The sequence below is a fragment of the Danio rerio genome, chromosome 4 (assembly GCF_052040795.2).
Source record: "Danio rerio strain M-AB ecotype USA chromosome 4, GRCz13ab, whole genome shotgun sequence".
NCBI classification, from domain to species: Eukaryota; Metazoa; Chordata; class Actinopteri; order Cypriniformes; family Danionidae; genus Danio; species Danio rerio.
This window is the reverse complement of record NC_141024.2, coordinates 36,557,501-36,565,000: the sequence shown is the minus strand read 5'-3', so window position 1 is coordinate 36,565,000 and position 7,500 is coordinate 36,557,501. Positions and strand designations below refer to the sequence as shown.

The 7,500-nt window shown below is 37.5% G+C and overlaps 1 long non-coding RNA gene and 13 other non-coding genes across 14 annotated transcripts in view; all 14 read left to right on the top strand.

Moving 5' to 3' along the window:
* LOC148680292 (uncharacterized) overlaps positions 1-7,500 on the top strand; it is a 790,608-nt gene that overhangs the window by 721,971 nt on the left and 61,137 nt on the right. The gene's annotated exons all lie outside the window — the stretch shown is intronic.
* LOC141383579 (5S ribosomal RNA) lies at positions 5,241-5,359 on the top strand. The gene has a single exon (XR_015489191.1). It is a non-coding gene; the product is annotated as a 5S ribosomal RNA (ribosomal RNA).
* LOC141383807 (5S ribosomal RNA) lies at positions 5,418-5,536 on the top strand. Its single transcript, XR_015489557.1, has one exon. It is a non-coding gene; the product is annotated as a 5S ribosomal RNA (ribosomal RNA).
* On the top strand, positions 5,595-5,713 carry LOC141383663 (5S ribosomal RNA). Its single transcript, XR_015489084.1, has one exon. It is a non-coding gene; the product is annotated as a 5S ribosomal RNA (ribosomal RNA).
* Positions 5,772-5,890, top strand: LOC141383823 (5S ribosomal RNA). Its single transcript, XR_015489535.1, has one exon. It is a non-coding gene; the product is annotated as a 5S ribosomal RNA (ribosomal RNA).
* On the top strand, positions 5,949-6,067 carry LOC141382385 (5S ribosomal RNA). Its single transcript, XR_015485387.1, has one exon. It is a non-coding gene; the product is annotated as a 5S ribosomal RNA (ribosomal RNA).
* On the top strand, positions 6,126-6,244 carry LOC141383144 (5S ribosomal RNA). The gene has a single exon (XR_015488559.1). It is a non-coding gene; the product is annotated as a 5S ribosomal RNA (ribosomal RNA).
* Positions 6,303-6,421, top strand: LOC141383853 (5S ribosomal RNA). The gene has a single exon (XR_015489585.1). It is a non-coding gene; the product is annotated as a 5S ribosomal RNA (ribosomal RNA).
* On the top strand, positions 6,480-6,598 carry LOC141382374 (5S ribosomal RNA). Its single transcript, XR_015485386.1, has one exon. It is a non-coding gene; the product is annotated as a 5S ribosomal RNA (ribosomal RNA).
* LOC141383578 (5S ribosomal RNA) lies at positions 6,657-6,775 on the top strand. Its single transcript, XR_015489190.1, has one exon. It is a non-coding gene; the product is annotated as a 5S ribosomal RNA (ribosomal RNA).
* On the top strand, positions 6,834-6,952 carry LOC141383517 (5S ribosomal RNA). Its single transcript, XR_015488918.1, has one exon. It is a non-coding gene; the product is annotated as a 5S ribosomal RNA (ribosomal RNA).
* On the top strand, positions 7,011-7,129 carry LOC141383841 (5S ribosomal RNA). Its single transcript, XR_015489564.1, has one exon. It is a non-coding gene; the product is annotated as a 5S ribosomal RNA (ribosomal RNA).
* LOC141383908 (5S ribosomal RNA) lies at positions 7,188-7,306 on the top strand. The gene has a single exon (XR_015489673.1). It is a non-coding gene; the product is annotated as a 5S ribosomal RNA (ribosomal RNA).
* LOC141383810 (5S ribosomal RNA) lies at positions 7,365-7,483 on the top strand. Its single transcript, XR_015489434.1, has one exon. It is a non-coding gene; the product is annotated as a 5S ribosomal RNA (ribosomal RNA).

The following is a 7,500-nucleotide window of genomic DNA, read 5'->3' as shown; positions in this document are numbered from 1 at the left end:
AAAGGAATATGAAACTGGACTGGATGACGAGACAAGAATGGTTAAAGACAACGGACTGGAAAATGGACAACGAGCTGGACAACGGAAAAGCCAAGTAGGTGGAAGAAAGTATTTAAAGGAGGCAACAGTTATCATTAATGTGGAAGATGTACAGGAAGTGAGAGCAGAAGATATTATTAAAGCAGTGATTGAAAAGTGTGGACATGGAAAAATTCTGGCTTTAAGACCAAGACAAGGGAAGGAGTACGAACTAACAATGGAAACAGAAGAATTATGTGAACAATTGACTGACAAACTGATGATAAATGGGGTGAACTGTGAAATTAAAAAGCTTCATAATAGGGATTTTGTTGTTTCCTTCATGCACCTGCCGGTCTATCTGGAAGATAAGGAAATTCTGGAAAAATTAGATACTTGGGGAGTTTGTCCCATATCTAAAATTAAACGAAGGTTTTATCCGGGTACCGACATAGAAGACGGAACAAGGTTCCTTAAAGTGAGGTTCCCTAAAGAGGTGGCATCCTTGCCATACAGCACAAAAATGGAGACAGCAGAAGGAACGCAGTACTTCAGGGTGATGCACAGCCATCAGGTGAAGACCTGTAGGCTGTGCATGAGCCCGGAACACATGCTGAAAGACTGTCCAGAATTCAAGTGCTACAAATGCGAGGAAAGGGGGCATTTTGCAAGACACTGTATCACTGTCAGGTGCCCGGAATGTAAAAATTTTTTAAACAAGTGTGAATGCTGGATGGAAGGAGAGGAAGGAGGAGGAGAAGATCGGGACCGGCAGGTGCATGAAGAAAACAACAAAAGGGAAGAAGATAATGAAGCAATAGAAAGGACAATGGAGGAGGAAATGAATAACAATGAAAAAAAGGAAGGAGAAAACGAAAATGAAGAGAATGAAGTACAGTTATCAGGACAGGATGGACAGTGGTCACAAATGGAAATATCGGACAGTTTTAAAACTTTTTTAAGCACGGTGGAAAAAGAGGAACTAAGAAAGACTGGTCAAGCTGAAGGAATGGCAAATGATGAAGAAACAAGGATGGAAAATGTGGATAAGAACAAAGTGGAAAGAGGATTTTTAAGAAGAAGAACTTTTAAGGTAAAACCAAACTTGGACATGGCAAAGAAAAAAGTTTTAACAAAGAACAGAGCTAAATATGTAAATAGGTATGAAGTGTTAAGGGGACTGGAAGAAGATGAAGAAAAATGATGTTTTTAAAATATTTTATCTATTTTAAAATGCTTTTAATCTTTGTCTCTTTTAACGGAAGGAGTTGTTGGTTGAGAGCGTTGGAAGGAGATGAAGGACAATGAGGATGTGTAGGTTTTTAATTTCATTTTTATTTATTTTAATGGTTTTAAACTGTGTGTCTTTTAATGCAAGGGGACTGATGGGAAAAGATAAATTTGAGAAAATAAGAGAGAAATGTAAAAACAAGGAAGTGATAGGTTTACAGGAAACAAACTGGAAAGAACATGCAATGAATGATTTTAAAAAGTTGTGGCAAGGGGATATAATATATAATAATGGTGATGGTAAATCTGGAAGAGGTGTTGCTTTTTTAATAAGGAAAGATGTTTTAAACTTTAAAAGAATTGTGTATAGGGATAATTATGGAAAATGTTTAGTAATAGAGGTGAACTATGAAGGACATGAATTAATAATAGCAAATATACATGCACCAACAGAAGATAAAGACAAAAAAGAATATTTTGAGGTTTTAAATAAAGTATTAAAAGGTTTTAAAGAAATAATAATGATGGGAGATTTTAATACTGTTTTTAGAAAACAAGATATGGCTGATGGAATGGTTTTTAAATCGGATATAGGAAGAAAGCAACTAAATGAGTTAATAAAGGAAAATAGTTTAGTAGATATATGGAGGGAAAGGAATAGAGAAAAAAGAGAGTTTTCAAGGAGACAAATAGTGGGGAATTTTATATGTCAAACGAGAATAGATTTTATTTTATGTACTAGAAATATTGAAAATTTTATAGAAAACATACAGTATGAAGAGAACAGTTTTAGTGATCATAAGCTCTTGCATTTTAAAGTGAATATAGAAAACATACAAAAAGGACCAGGGACTTGGATTTTAAACACAACCATTTTAAAAAATCAAGATTATGTTCAAAAAGTCAAAGAAATAATAGAGAATGAAAAAGAAAATAGAATGTATGATGAAGATAAAAGGATATGGTGGGAAAACACAAAATATCAAATCAGGAAATACACAATCAAATATTGCGCAGTACTACAAAGATGTAAAAAGTATACAGAAAAAGAAGTTAAAAGATCCTTAGAAAAAGAATTAAACAAGGAAAATAAAGATATTGAAAAAATCAAAGAAATAGAGCAAAAATTACGAGATTTAGAAGAAGACAAATATAAGGGGGCAATGTTGAGGAGCAGATCTAAATACACAGTAGAAGGGGAAAAATGCACGAAATTCTTTTTTGATTTAGAGAAGCAAAGAGGTAAAGCAGGAATACTAAAGGAAATTAAAGGGAGGAATGGAAAAATTGCGAAAGGAAACATAGAAATACTAGAAGAAATCAAGCATTTTTATGAAGATCTATTTAAAGCAAAAGGTATTGATGAAGAAAAAGAAAGGAAGATTCTAAATTATATAAAAGTAAAACTAGAAAAAGATGACAACAAAGAATGTGACAGAGAAATAGAAGAAGAAGAGATTGAAATTGCAATAAATCAACTAAATAAAAAGAAAAGTCCAGGTATAGATGGAATAGGAAATGAATTTTATATTGTTTTTAAAGATATTTTAAAAGGAATACTTAAAGAAGTTTTTAAAGACATTTTTAAATGTAAAGAGATGAATGAAAGAATGGGGATGGGATTAATGAAGTTAATATATAAAAGAAAAGGAGCAAAAACTGAATTACAAAATTATAGACCAATAACAATGTTGAATACAGATTTAAAGATTTTAGCAAAAGTTTTAGCGAATAGATTAAAGGAAGTAATGCCTAAATTAATTAAATCAAACCAAGCATATGCAATAAAAGGGAGAGATATAGCAGATGTAACAATGAGTATTAAAAGCACAATAGATTATTTGCAAGAAAAGAAGATGAATGGTTTTTTAATTAGTGTAGATTTTGAAAAGGCTTTTGACAGAGTAGAACATACTTATTTATTTGATGTACTCAAAACATTTGGATTTGGAGAGAATTTTATTAATTGGATTAAAATTTTATATAAAGGGGCTTTTACAAAAGTAAAATGTAATGGTTTTTTAACAGATTGTTTTAAAATTACAAGATCAATTAGACAAGGATGTCCTCTTTCAGCACTATTATATTCCCTAATCGCAGAACCATTAGGGTTAGCAATAAAACAAGAAACTAAAATTAAAGGAATAAAAATAGAAGAAGAGGAGGATGAAGGAAAAATATACCAGTATGCTGATGATACAACAATAATAGTGAAGGAGAAAAAGAGTGTAAAAGAAGCCATGAAAAAAGTACAGGAGTTTTGTAAGGGAACAGGAAGCAAAATAAATGAAAATAAAACACAATATATGAGGTTTGGTAAAGCAGATATTTTAACAGATTGTTTTCAATTTAGAGAAGTAGAAGAGCTGAAAATTTTAGGAATTTTAATTGGTAAAAATGAAAGAAAAGCAACAGAAAAGATGTGGGATGATCTAATAAGAGGAATAGAATCAAGATTAAATTTCTGGAGGATGAGAGAACTTTGCTTAAAGGGGAAAGCCTTAATTTTAAATGTTTTAATGACATCAAAGCTATGGTATAAATTATATGTAACAGAAATGCCATGTTGGATAGAAGCGAGATTGAAAAAGTGTGTTCAAGATTTTTTATGGGAGGGGAAACCCCCAAGAATTGCGCACAATACAATAATAGGAGCAACAGAAGAAGGAGGGATAGGATTGATGGATATTAAACAAAGGAAGAATTGTCTTAGAGTGAAAATAGTTAAAAAGCTTTTACAAGAGGAGAACTCAACAGAATGGAAAAAGGTTATGAAATATTTTTTAAACAAAGTTGGCAATTTTAACTTAGGAGAAGACATTCTTTGGTTAAAAACTAAAAACTGGATGACGGAAAAGTTACCAGGGTTTTATCAAGAAATTTTAAGTGCATGGGGGAAATTTTTAGACGGAGTATTTTACCAAGTAAAGGGTAGAGAAAACTTATTAAATCAACCTTTGTTTTTAAATAAAAGTATTTTAAAAGAAGGGAAGGAACTATTTTTTAAAAAATGGATGGATGTGGGGATTTTAAGAATAAGGGATGTTCTTTATGAATTCAAAAAGGGATTTTTACCTAAGCAATATATAGTAGACTTAATGGAAGAAGCTAAAGAGGAATACAGTGTAAAGGAAATAGAAAATAAACTTGAAACGGTCAAAGGTGCCATACCAAAAGAATGGATTACAAGAATAGAAAATATGGAAGAATGTGGGAATGAAAAAGTCATACATGTCTGTTTAAAAGGAAAGCTTTGTAATTTTAAAGATTGTTTACTGAAAGACTTTTATGTGTATTTTAGAGATAGTGTATTTCAAGAACCAATAGCAAATAACTTTTGGGTACAAAGATTGAATAGTGTGAAAAAGGAAAATATATGGAAAAACATGAGAGGAAAAATAATAGAAACAAGATTGGAATGTTTTGAATATTTTATAAGACACAAGGCAATTTTTACTGAGTGCATTTTAACAAAGATACATATAGAACAAAATGCAACATGTAAGGTTTGTTTTCAAGAAGATGAAGGAATTTTACACCTGTTTTTATACTGTAAAGAATTAGAATGTTTTTACAAGAAATGCCAAAAAATGCTAAAAGATTTATTGAAAGATTGGGATGAAGAACAATTGGAATGGAATACTCTGGTGATGTTCGGATGGAATATGCAAAACAAAAACAAAAAGTTTGTAAATCTTCTTATAATGATGATTAAAAAATGTGTGTGGGAAAGAAGAAATGTAGCAAAACAGGAAAAAGTTGTTTTAAATGTGTGGAATGTACTAAAACGAAAAATGGAAAGATACATAGAAAGACTGTACTGCTATTTTAAAGGAGAAGAGCCTGATCTCATCTGAACTCGGAAGTAAAGCAGGGTCGGGCCTGGTTAGTACTTGGATGGGAGACCGCCTGGGAATACCAGGTGCTGTAAGCTTTTCGAAGTGCTTCATTTGGCAGCTGATTTAAATAGCCAACGCTTGACAGCCTCTTTCGCTTACGGCCATACCACCCTGGAAATGCGCGATCTCATCTGAACTCGGAAGTAAAGCAGGGTCGGGCCTGGTTAGTACTTGGATGGGAGACCGCCTGGGAATACCAGGTGCTGTAAGCTTTTCGAAGTGCTTCATTTAGAAGCTGATTTAAATAGCCAACGCTTGACAGCCTCTTTCGCTTACGGCCATACCACCCTGGAAATGCGCGATCTCATCTGAACTCGGAAGTAAAGCAGGGTCGGGCCTGGTTAGTACTTGGATAGGAGACCGCCTGGGAATACCAGGTGCTGTAAGCTTTTCGAAGTGCTTCATTTGGCAGCTGATTTAAATAGCCAACGCTTGACAGCCTCTTTCGCTTACGGCCATACCACCCTGGAAATGCCCGATCTCATCTGAACTCGGAAGTAAAGCAGGCTCGGGCCTGGTTAGTACTTGGATGGGAGACCGCCTGGGAATACCAGGTGCTGTAAGCTTTTCGAAGTGCTTCATTTGGCAGCTGATTTAAATAGCCAACGCTTGACATCCTCTTTCGCTTACGGCCATGCCACCCTGGAAATGCGCGATCTCATCTGAACTCGGAAGTAAAGCAGGGTTGGGCCTGGTTAGTACTTGGATGGTAGACCGCCTGGGAATACCAGGTGCTGTAAGCTTTTCGAAGTGCTTCATTTGGCAGCTGATTTAAATAGCCAACGCTTGACAGCCTCTTTCGCTTACGGCCATACCACCCTGGAAATGCCCGATCTCATCTGAACTCGGAAGTAAAGCAGGGTCGGGCCTGGTTAGTACTTGGATGGGAGACCGCCTGGGAATACCAGGTGCTGTAAGCTTTTCGAAGTGCTTCATTTGGCAGCTGATTTAAATAGCCAACGCTTGACAGCCTCTTTCGCTTACGGCCATACCACCCTGTAAATGCCCGATCTCATCTGAACTCGGAAGTAAAGCAGGGTCGGGCCTGGTTAGTACTTGGATGGGAGACCGCCTGGGAATACCAGGTGCTGTAAGCTTTTCGAAGTGCTTCATTTGGCAGCTGATTTAAATAGCCAACGCTTGACAGCCTCTTTCGCTTACGGCCATACCACCCTGGAAATGCCTCATCTCATCTGAACTCGGAAGTAAAGCAGGGTCGGGCCTGGTTAGTACTTGGATGGGAGACCGCCTGGGAATACCAGGTGCTGTAAGCTTTTCGAAGTGCTTCATTTGGCAGCTGATTTAAATAGCCAACGCTTGACAGCCTCTTTCGCTTACGGCCATACCACCCTGGAAATGCCCGATCTCATCTGAACTCGGAAGTAAAGCAGGGTCGGGCCTGGTTAGTACTTGGATGGGAGACCGCCTGGGAATACCAGGTGCTGTAAGCTTTTCGAAGTGCTTCATTTAGCAGCTGATTTAAATAGCCAACGCTTGACAGCCTCTTTCGCTTACGGCCATACCACCCTGGAAATGCGCGATCTCATCTGAACTCGGAAGTAAAGCAGGGTCGGGCCTGGTTAGTACTTGGATGGGAGACCGCCTGGGAATACCAGGTGCTGTAAGCTTTTCGAAGTGCTTCATTTGGCAGCTGATTTAAATAGCCAACGCTTGACAGCCTCTTTCGCTTACGGCCATACCACCCTGGAAATGCCCGATCCCATCTGAACTCGGAAGTAAAGCAGGGTCGGGCCTGGTTAGTACTTGGATGGGAGACCGCCTGGGAATGCCAGGAGCTGTAAGCTTTTTGAAGTGCTTCATTTGGCAGCTGATTTAAATAGCCAACGCTTGACAGCCTCTTTCGCTTACGGCCATACCACCCTGGAAATGCCCGATCTTATCTGAACTTGGAAGTAAAGCAGGGTCGGGCCTGGTTAGTACTTGGATGGGAGACCGCCTGGGAATGCCAGGTGCTGTAAGCTTTTCGAAGTGCTTCATTTGGCAGCTGATTTAAATAGCCAACGCTTGACAGCCTCTTTCGCTTACGGCCATACCACCCTGGAAATGCCCGATCTTATCTGAACTTGGAAGTAAAGCAGGGTCGGGCCTGGTTAGTACTTGGACAGGAGACCGCCTGGGAATACCAGGTGCTGTAAGCTTTTCGAAGTGCTTCATTTGGCAGCTGATTTAAATAGCCAACGCTTGACAGCCTCTTTCGCTTACGGCCATACCACCCTGGAAATGCCCGATCTCATCTGAACTCGGAAGTAAAGCAGGGTCGGGCCTGGTTAGTGCTTGGACGGGAGACCGCCTGGGAATACCAGGTGCTGTAAGCTTTTCGAAGTGCTTCATT